Source organism: Prionailurus viverrinus, chromosome D1 (assembly GCF_022837055.1).
Source record: "Prionailurus viverrinus isolate Anna chromosome D1, UM_Priviv_1.0, whole genome shotgun sequence".
Lineage (NCBI taxonomy): Eukaryota > Metazoa > Chordata > Mammalia > Carnivora > Felidae > Prionailurus > Prionailurus viverrinus.
Window position 1 is genome coordinate 35,204,480 of NC_062570.1, and position 11,897 is coordinate 35,216,376.

The window sequence follows — 11,897 nt, forward strand, 5'->3', positions numbered from 1 at the left end:
GGAGGGGCAGAGAGAGAGGGAGAGAAAGAGAATCTCAAGCAGGTTTTGTGCTCCCAACACAGAGCCCAATTCAGGGCTTGAACTCATGAACCATGAGATCATGATCTGAGTTGAAATCAAGAGTTGGACATTTAACTGACTGAGCCACCCATGTGTCCATGTCTTGTTCTTGAAGATTAAAAAAAAAGAAAGAAAGAAAAGCTTTGTCTTTCACAATTAACAAGTTAATGATAGGTTTTTCATAAATGTTTTTTATTATGTTGAGGTTGGTTTCTTTCCATTTCTATTTTATTGTCTTAATCAAGAAATAATGTGGAGTTCTTTCACATGCTATTTTTCTGCATCAATTGAGATTATGTCATTTCTTTCTTCATTCTGTTAATGTGATATATTACTTTGATTTTTATATATTGAGTCTTCCTTGCATTTTAGGGATAAATTCCAGTTGGTTGTAGTCTATATCCTTCTAAAATACTGCTTAATCTGATTTGCTAGTATTTTGTTGAGGCTTTTTGCATTAATATCAATCAAGGATATTGGTCTGTAGTTTTCTTTTCTGGCAATGTCTTCATCTGCCTTTGGCAATAGAGTAATGCTGGCCTCATAGAATAGGGAAGTCTTCTTCCTCTTAAATACTTTGGAAGAGTTTGAGAAGCAAGTTTTTAGTTATTTTTTTATTGTGATAAGAATATTTAACAGGATATCTACCCTCTTCCATTTTTAAGTGTACAATACACTATCACTAGCTACAGGCACTATGTTGAATAGCAGATCTCTAAAACTTATTCATCTTTTATAAATAAAACTTTACACTAATTGAACAACTCCCCATTTCCCCCACTTGCAACCCCTGGCAAGCACTATTCTCCTCTCTGCTTCTTTGAGTTTGACAATTTTAGATACTCCATATGCATTATTTTTCCTTTTGTTACTGACTTATTTCACTCTAGCATAATATCCTCTAAGTTCACTTATGTTGTAAAATATGACAAGATTTTCTCTTTTCTCAGGCTAAATAATATTTCATTGTATGTACACAGTACATTTTATTTATTCATTCATCTGTGTTGGTCACTTCAGTTGTTTCCACATCTTGACTATTTTTAGTATTTCTACATGAACATGTTAGTTCAGATATCTCTTCAAGACTTAGACTTTGGTTTTTTGGATATATGCCAAGATGTGGGATTTTTTTGGACCATGCAGCAATTCTATTTTAAAAATTTTAGGAACCTCCATGTTATTTTTAATAGTAGCAACATCATTTTACATTCCCACTAATAATATACAAAGTTTCCAATTTCTTCACATCCTTGTCCATCCTCACCATCTTTTATTTTTCCATATAACTATCCTGAATATCAAATGATACCTCATTGAGATTTTAGTTTTGATTTCCCTGATGATTAATGATGTTGAATACTCTTTCACATACCTGTGGGCCATTTGTGTGTTAGAAGTTCCTTTTCATTCACAGCATTTCTGACACCAAATATGTGTGTGTGTTTTTCCTATACCAACTGATTCTTCAATTCTCCAGACACCAACAGGTGTCCCTCAATTCAATTCAATTATCTCATTAATTACCATAGGATTAGCAAAGAACCCAAAGGTTAAGGACTCTATAAGACTCTTACCATATCCAATGCCAACTGCAAGTCATGGGCCTTTCTGTACTTCTGACTAGCTATAAATCATGAGTCCTCAAGATCTTCTCAAGTTTAACAATTTGCTACAATGGCTCACAAAACTCAAGAAAAGAGTTTGATTGCTATTACCCATTTATTATAAAGGATCCAACTCAAAGAAGTGCCAAATGGAAAAGATGCATACAGCAAGTTATGAGTGGAACACACTGATTTTCCAGGTGCACCATCCTCATAGCAGCTCAATGTGTTCATTTATTTGTAAGCTCCCAGAAACTCGTAGTTTTGAAAGTTTCACTATGTAGGTATGGTTCATTGAAATATTAACCATTGATATTTAAGTTAACCTCCAGCCCCACTTTCCCCCTCCTTGGAGGTCAGGGGGTGTGGCTGAAATTCCAACTATCTAATCATGACTTGGTCTTCTTCCCTTTTTCTTTTTTCTTTTTTTTATGTCTGGGTCTTTCCAGTGAAAAACTCCCATTCTGAAGCTATCTATGAACCCCCAGACACCAGTTATCTCATTAGCATACGAAAGGACACTCACCACTCTAAAAGTTCCAAAAGTCTTAGAAGCTCTTATGTTAGGAACTGGGGACAAGTAGTGGGTAACAAGAAATATTCATCTAAATCAATTGGGGTATTTTTCAAAATACTCATGACTAAGTCCCATTGTAGATGCCTAAAACCCAGAATGATTATATAATTTACTGACACCAGTACAAAATGAGAACTAGATCTCCTTGTTAAAAAAAAAAATTATTAAGAATTGCAAGATGGCAACCACAAGACATTAAACTACGTGTAAGGTTCTCTTAAGTATGGAGCCTTATGTAACTACACAGGTCATCCTCTGAAAAAAGCCAGCCCTGACTGAAATACAGCCATGTGTTCAGAGGATTATGATGCTTTCACTATTTAATAAGAGAATATTGTGAGGGAACTATAACTGCAGAAATAGAGTTGTAAAAACCATATACACCAAATTTATGTTTCAAAGCTGTACATTGCTTCTGCTTTTGAGATTATGCATCCAAGCCCAAGAATTATAAATAAATATATTTTTAAATTTCCACATCTAAATAGGCCCACTTAAGTAATAGCTCTTAAAAAAAGTATAGTATATGTCAAAATTAGATTTAAGTTTATATAACAAAAATATTTGAAACCTTTAAAATACTTTTTTTCTATCATCATCAGCAGTAAAAACAAGTGAACAAACTTTTAAAAGTGCAGGTTTTCCTATGGCATTACTGGGCTGTACATGTAAGTAGTATGAGAATTTTGTTTTCTTAGTATTTGCATAGGAAGAACTCCTTCAGTTAGTAAAGCACAGGAAACATAAATATTACATTGGAGAGGCAAATATCTGCATGATTTGCACAGTCATTCTTAGTATTAAACATTAAACAGCAAAGTTGGAAGTCCATTCTTTCATTACATGAAATAAGCAAGTAATTGTTTCCAAAAGAATGGTAAGATAAAAACAATATTAAAATCTCTACTATGTGCAAATGTCATGCAATAAAACACTTATGAAAACAATGGATTCTCTGGTCCTAGAATGAGAAAAAAAATCAATAAAGAATTATTGCCATTGCTTTCCTGTTAAATCTCAAATATTGACTATTTTGACAGTTAACCATTACAGAATGAAATATATATTATTTATTTGTGGTTTTGAATGAGTATCGGGCTACTTACTGTGGTAGTAAAGTTGATAGAATTGAATGGCACAATCCCAACCCTATGGTTTCAGCTGATTCCTTCTCCAGCTTTGCTTAGGTTAGTCATTCATGCCCATATTCATACTCAGCCAACTCCTAATGGCTAAATTCACAGATCCAAATACATGAGTGGGCTTTGAGATTATTCTTGTCATAGACCTGTATTTGGTGCACCTGCATCTTGAGCAGCTCTGTGCTTGTGATGTAAACTCATTCCTGCTATGTTGCTCATTCCATAGGATAGAATTTCGGCTCTAAATTTCTTTTTAGCATTCTAAATTTTTTTTAATGTATCTGGGTTCCTGCCTGAACTCCAAGTCGCTTGGTTGAACTCTGGTGTATGTCTGCTTTTATTTCCCTTAGGACTCCATGTCTCAGTCCCCTGACATTTTTTGGCTGTGATGGGCTTCTAAATATATACCTGCATTATTAAAAGTAAAGATTATAAGCCTCTACTTAGTATATCCTGAAGCCTGTTCCCAGGCACTAAATTAGAGCTCTGGATATTGATGCAAACCAGAGCCACTTCACTTTACATGCTTCACATGTTACCCAAGTTGTCTGTCTCTGTCTGAAGCTGATATACAAACTGGTCAGTTTTTAATTTCTAAAGGCAAAAGTAGTTTTAATATAAATCTCAGTTTAGGCACCTATGGGATTTTAAAATACTAAGAAGGCAAATATTATGATAAGAAATAGAACCAAACATTTATCAGAAGCATAACACCTCTAAATTTTTGTTAGACAAGTTAGAATAAACCCTAGTAAAACATTATTTGTAATTTGAAGCAACGTGCAATAATAAAAATATTATCAAGGTGTGCCTGAATGCTTCAAATGGTTAAGCATCCAATTCTTGATTTTGGCTCAGGTCATCATGGTGCCATTATTGTGAGATTGAGCCCCAGGTCATGCTCCTCACTAAGTGTGGAGTCTGCTTAAGATTCTCTCTCCCCATCTCTCCCTGCACATCCCCAACTCATGTGCTCTCCCTCTCTCTCTCTCTCAAAAAAAAAAAAAAAAATCAAGGCACAGTGCAAAAAAAAAAAAAAAACAAAAAACAAAAAACAAACCACACACACACATACAAAACCAAAAAGCAGACAGTAAGGAGCAATTTGCCAGAAAAACAGATAATGATGTAAATTTATCAGCTAACTACAAAGAAAAAGAGAAGAGCAGGGATGTGACCATGAGGACAGTATGACTCCACCCACTAATGAATGCAAACCAGTGTTCTGGAATTTAGCCAATCACATTCTAATCTTTTTCTCCAGTTAAAAAAGCTTGATCTACAACTCCTTTTCCATAATAGGCTCTATGTTCTAGGATTACTTTCGAATATTAACTTAGAATTTTTCTCAAAGTATTTTTGGAAAATAATTCTAGGTTTCAGAATTCTGGGAAATGAGAGTTAGTGTATAAAAAATTAAAATTTCTCTTAAGAATCAGCAGGAAGAATCCTGATGAATTTACTTAACCTGTAATACCCTTCAAAACAAATTTGTACTTGTTTTTCTGCCCAATTTTTATTTGAATTCTAGTAATATTTAAAATGAGATATAATTCATTGTTTAAAGGTAACATTTTCTGAGTTCTTCATATAAGCTACGAGATAAGCATCCTATATATGACACATAAATATAATCACATATATAATTTAATTTTAATAGAAATTATTAACAGTAAATATTAACATGCCAATTTTACAGGTGAGGAAACTAAAGACAGTAAGGTTAAACAAAATCACTAGACCTTTCTTTGAGCAATGCTTTGACAAATTGGATTTTTAAAGTTTTGATCAAATATTATTAATTTTTGTTCAAGGACATTAGATTTTATTCAGGGAAAAAGCAACTGCATTGAAAGAAATAGCAAGTTATGAATGAAGAAAATAAATGATATAAAAACATTCAAGACTAATAAATACAAAATTCTTATCAGATAGATATTTTAAAATTTGCTTCCAATAAAATTACTTTTGAAAACATACATATCTCTAGCTATATAGAATGCCTTGAGGCTAGAAATAAATTTAATCCTCCTTTGAATTTATGAGAACATATTGATGGGTAGTATTAGGAACCTGGGATTCTGGATTTACTTACATTTCATAGAAAATTTTTGAAAAATGTTGTACAATTGAAGTTAATGATTGTAAGAGCATTTATCAATGCAAATGCCATGGGACTATATTAGTAAGTGAAGATATTCAAAGTTTATATGGATTTATAACACACATAAAACTTTTTACATTTTCAAAAAAGTTGAATTAAAGTAACCCAGTTGAAGTCAGCATATATTTTGAAATGAATTATGACACATCAGTCTCTAAAGTATTAGAACCAATTGCAAATATAAATACTTTAAATGTCTTATGCAAATATTAAGACTGTGATTGTGCTATTGTCATAAATTTGAGGGTTTTGTTGTTCTTCCTAAAGATAATACACAGTGTCTTAATAGGGGAACTGTCCAGCTAACAGCATCTTGTATTTTGGTTAATTTGTAACCTCTTAAAATGGTAGTAGATACATACTTCTTAACATGAGTAATTGTTTATTTTATATTATCATTAAATAATACTTCACAGATGCTAAATTGCAGTTCTATGCAGACAAAGTACATATAATGCCCTCATATGTGTCAAATAAATTCTTTATGGATCAGCCATATTATAACAAATAGCAAACAATTTTGTGATAATTGCTGCTACTACAATGAATGCCAAAGGAATTCATGATAATTACAATTGGCACATGAATAAGAATGAGTTCAAATTAAGAGATTCTGGAAGAAATTTTACAATATATATGTATATTTTAACTTTGAATGATTTAAAAAGGAACTTGGAGCCGGTTATTGAAATAATTTTCTCAATTTGTATACTCAAATGGTATTTATTCATATTAATCTTCTAAATTTTCTGTGTCTTAGTTTATCAGCTAAAATATAGCTGATTTTTAAGTCAACATCATGTCTTTTAGCCAGTGAGTTTGGTCCATTTTGAATTTTTTTATCGTGACCTTTGTATGTATTTTCTTTTTCTTATTTGCTTCATTTAGGATTAATCACATACTTGTATGACATTGCTTACACCTCTACTGTGCTGGAAATTGTAAATCAATTTTTTTATTAAGTTTAATTTTTTTTAATTTTTAATACTGCATATTTAGACATTCTAAATATTATCAATATATTCATGTTCTTAAAGAAACATAAAATATAGAATAATTAACTCAAATATCCCCACTCATCCTTCATCACTATTTTCTACATTTTAGTTCTAATATTGCAATTAGATTTTTTTTACTTATAATTCATATATAACTCATATATCAATGCATTAGACATTAAAAAATATGTTCTAATTTCTCTGTGTGTATAGGTTTTTTTTTCTTTAAAATTTTTTTTAATGTTTATTTATTTTTGAGACAGAGACAGAGATAGAGCAAAAGCAGGAGAGGGACAGAGAGAGCAGGAGGCACAGAATCCAAAATAGGCTCCAGGATCTGAGCTGTCAGCACAGAGACCGATGCAGGGCCTGAACCCACAAACATTAAGATCATGACCTGATCCGAAGTCGACGCTTAACCAACTGAGCCACTCAGGTGCCCCACAGGTTTTCTTTTTTAAATTAATATTTCCATATGTAAATCTTTCCAAAACCTGCTTTGTCTTTGTTAATATTTTCTGATATTTATTAAATTCTCTTTATTTTTTCCATTTTCTTCCTTGTAACTTTCTTCTTTCTAATATATCCACTGAAAGCTATAATGTCCTTTTAAGACCTGCTTTAGCTGTATCCCATAAGTTTTGATGTTATATTTTATTATTTAATTCAAAATATACTCTGGGGCACCTGGGTGCCTCAGTCGGTTGAGTGTCCAACTCCAGCTCAGGTCATGATCTCAGGGTCTGTGAGTTTGAGCCCCGTGTAGGGCTCTGTGGTGACAGTTCAGAGCCTGGAGCCCGCTTCAGATTCTGTGTCTCCCTCTCTCTCTGCCCCTTCCCAGCTCATGCTCTGTCTCTCTCTCTCAAAAATAAATATTAATTAAAAAGAAATATATATATATATGTATATGTATACATATATATAGTATACAGATACATATATATATATATATATATATATAGTAAAATATGGCCTCATGGTTTATTTAGAAGTCTGTGACTCAAACTTTAAATATTTGGGAAATGTTCTAACTTTCATTAATTATTTTCTTCTTTAAATCATATTTAAATCTTACATAGGAGTGTAAGAACCCACACTGAATTATTTAAGTTTTTGAAATTTTTAGTTAATTGCCTTATGGTATTGTATATTGTCCATTTTATTAAATGTTCCAACTGCCCCTTAAAACATACATAGGCTAAAGTTATTGGGTGTAGTACACTTTTTTAAAAAAGTAAATTAATTTGAATAATCTTATTTTTCAAATCTTGTACATTAATGATTTTATTTTTGTCTGCTTTTATTTGCCAGTTATTTAGAGGTGAGATGAAATCTCCAATTAGGATTACAATTGATTTTTGTTATTTAATGTCCCTATAAGATATCAATATTCAAATTACTTGTAAAAAATGTGTTATTTATTGTCAATTTTTGTCCTTCAAAAAAATTCTAAACTTTCCCTGGATGTTAAATATTGTGGATTAAAAGACAGAGAGAGAGACATAGAGACATTAGACAGAGAGATATTAAAATTTAGATTTAGCCTTTATTTTGCTCCTAGCTCTAGGATACAGTCCTTACTTCTAGGGCCTGGCCAATATTTCTAGGGATCATTCTTGTGGAGTCTCAAATGAAAGTCAAATGTACTTTCCAGGTCCCTGTCACTTTGTTAGAATGTCAACATTTTTCTCCCCCTAAAATGCTGAAATTATCACCCCATTCTTTTAGTTTTCCAGCTGGATTTTCTGCTATGCTTTATGGAGACTTGCTATGCACCTGCTGAGTTTATGCCGCATTTATGGAACTTATCTGCATTTCAGTCTTCTCCAGGATTTTAGCCACTTTATAATCCCCAAGCTCTGATTTTTATTTTTTTTTAGCCAAGTATGACTGCTTCTTTCCATTTTAATTACCAGTCTCTTTCTGTTGAGATTTGGGGGAAAAAAAGTGTTACCAGAGAAAAAAAAATATATGTGAAAGTGGAGCTCATTCCTTGCATCACCCTTCTTTTATTGACTACAACCCTCAAGTCTTTCATGCTTTTATTTTCTCTAAGGTCTTCATTGTATTATACATTTCTATCATGTGCATTTGCCCAAATATTACTGTTCTTTTGTGAGCAGTCAGTCTGGTGCTGGTATGAGATACTTTTTTTTTCCCCCAGTGTCAAAAATGTCTTCTATTGTCTGTGACTCTAAAAATTTCACATTACTGTAACTGATTTTTATGAATGACTTTATGTAAATGATTTAAATTAATTTTTCTTCATCTTGATTATTAATTTCCTCAACACTTTTTCTCATGTAATCAATGCACAGATTTTGAATTAATCTATAATTCCTTTGCTATATACCAATTTTTCTAATATGCTTACTTGAGCTTGAATCAGGACTTTGGTCCTACACCTTTGTTTTAGTTGTCTTCATTAGACCATGTTCATAAGGGGAAGTTCATTTGGTTGAGCGTCTGACTTCAGCTCAGGTCATGATCTCGCAGTTAGTGAGCTCCAGCCCCATGTAGGGCTCTGAGCTTGCCTCAGGTTCTGTGTCTCCCTCTCTCTCTGGCCATCCCCCCACTCATTCTCTGTCTCTTTCTCTCTCTCTCTCTCAAAAATAAATAAAACATTAAAAATGTTTTTTAAAAAACAAAATGTTCATAAGGTTGGAGTGCTTGGGTGGCTCAGTCAGGTGAACCTCTGATTTTGGCTCAGGTCATGATCTCATGGTTTGTGAGTTTGAGCCCCACGTCAGGGGCTCTGCGATAACAGCAAGGAGCCTGCTTTAGAATCTCTGTCTCCCTCTCTCTCTCTCTCTCTCTGCCCCTCCTCAAAACTATTTTTTTTAAAAAGAAAATATTTATAAGGTTAGATATCTGGTAGGGGACATTTATTTTCCTACCCAGTAGTTAACCATGAGGAAGGTACAACTTTAAATTGACTTATATTTAAAAAAAATTTTTTAACGTTTATTTATTTTTTGAGAGACAGAGACAGAGCATGAACTGGGGAGGGGGCAGATAGAGAAGGGGAGTCATAGATTCCGAAGTAGGCTCCAGGCTCCAAGCTGTCAGCACAGAGCCCGATGCGGGGCTCGAACCCACAAACCAGTGGGACTGGTTTTTTTTTTTTTTATACCCATGCAATTTAATTTACTATTAAAAAGTACTTGTGTACAAGCAATTAAACCCAAATACCTTGTAAATATCCAAAAAATCCACACTGGTGGTCAAATCTGGTATACAGTTCATTCAGCATGCTGATCACCTGCATGGGGGTACACTGGGCACAGATGGCTGTGAAGCCAACAATGTCTGAAAAGAGCATGGTGACATCATCAAACTTTCTGGCCTGCACCTGCTGTCCTTGCCACAGCTGCTGAGCTACATCACCAGGGAAAATCGAATACAGAAGATCCACTGTTTTCTTTTTCTCTTCTTCCAGGGCCTGGTGAGTTCTTTCCAAGGTCGCCTTTAGTTTATCCATCCTCTTCTTCAAGCCATCTTGGGCCTTGGCCTGCTCGCCAACCAGAATGACATCTCGGGTGGCATCATGGATAGGGATGTCTGAGAGATGCAGCCCTCGGCCCATGAGTTCATCCAACTTGTCCACACATGGAGAGCCCAAGAATAAGATGGAATTTGACTCTGGAACATGGATCATCTGTCCCTTGACTTCCATCACCTTGTCTTTATTTTCAGTGCCAGAAGCCTCAGGCTTGGTCCTGATCACAGGCTCGATCATGACCTGAGCTGAAGTCAGATGCTTAACTGACTGAGCCACCCAGGGGCCCCAGAATTGAATTATTTTTTAAATGTTGTTTATTTATTTATTTATTTATTTTGATAAAGGGAGAGAGAGAGTGCACACACACATGCATGCATGAGCCAGGGGAGGGGCAGAGAGAGAGAGAGAGAGAGGGAGAGAGAGAATCCCAAGTAGGCCCCATGCTTTCAGTGCAGAGCCTGATGCAGGGCTCCATCCCAGATCCCACAGACTGTGAGATCATGACCTGAGCTCAAATCAAAAGTTAAGCACTCAAATGACTTAGCCACCCAGGTGCCCCTAAATTGAATTATTTTATGTATGTTTGATTTTGTAAGCCAGATAGTGGTTGCATGGGTGTTGGTTTTATTGTATACATTAGTGAGTCTGAAATATTCATTATTAAACTCTTTATTATATACTTAATATATTTATGTGTAAATGTGTATCTATGTGTGTATACAACATATATTACTTGATTATATGTATTATATAAACATACAACATATATAATCTAGTATAAGCTACTTCACTTTGTCCAGTGCCAAAAATGTTTTTTACAGGTCTTAATCCACTGTATTTCAATCTAAATGTTTCATTTGACTGTAGCTGATTTTTGTAAATGGCTTGAGATGAAGCATTTGAATTCATTTTTATATATTTTTCTAATCAATTTTTCCAGCATTGTGTCTTATGTGATTCATGCATAGATATGTATTTTCCTTTTTCTTTTGGAAATTGTCTTTTGGAAATTTCATTTTGGAAATTATCTATATCATCTCTATTCTTTAAAACTGTTAATGATGTTCAAATATGCAATGGTATGGGTATGTAATATATTTACCAATATCCTATTTTTAAGACATCATGTGATTTTACATTCTTCTTCATTCTTAATAACAATGTTTGGGAAGTATAATTTTTCATAGAAGTATTTTTGGGGTAAATTATTAAATGTTATCATGTTATCAAATTCTTTGACATTTTTATGTGTATTGCTAAAATTACCAAAGAAGAAATAATCAACTAGTAGTGTACGAAAGTTGCCTACTTCCTGGGCATTATCTTTTTCTTTGACTCTTCAGCAATCTGATTGCCAACAAACAATATTACAGTTGGATTTAAATTTTTTTATTATGTTTTTAAATGTTTATTTTTGAGAAAGAGAGAGAGAGTGCAAGCAAGGGAGGGGCAGAGAGAGGGAGACACACAGAATCTGAAGCAGGCTGCAAGCTCTGAGTTGTCAGTACAGAACACAATGTGGCTTGAAACCACAAACTGTGAGATCATGACCTGAGCTTAAGTTGGATGCTCAACCAACTGAGCCCCCAAAACACACCATGATTTACATTTTTATTAATATTTACCTCAATATATTTTCTTTTTTTGGTAAAGATTGTTAATTTATTTTGAAAGAGAGAGAGAGAGCAAGAATGGGGGAGAGGCAAAGAGATTGGGAGAGAGAGAATCCCAAGCAGGCTCCGTGCTGTCAATGCGTTGTTGGACGTGGGGCTCAAACTCATGAACAGTGAAATTATGACCTGAGCCAAATGCAAGAGTTGGATGCTTAACCAACTGAGCCACCCAGG

At 33.8% G+C, this 11,897-nt stretch overlaps 1 pseudogene; it reads right to left on the bottom strand.

The window, feature by feature from the left end:
• Positions 1–9,701: 9,701 nt before the first annotated feature.
• On the bottom strand, positions 9,702–10,287 carry LOC125177296 (guanylate cyclase soluble subunit alpha-2-like; annotated as a pseudogene).
• Positions 10,288–11,897: the final 1,610 nt, after the last annotated feature.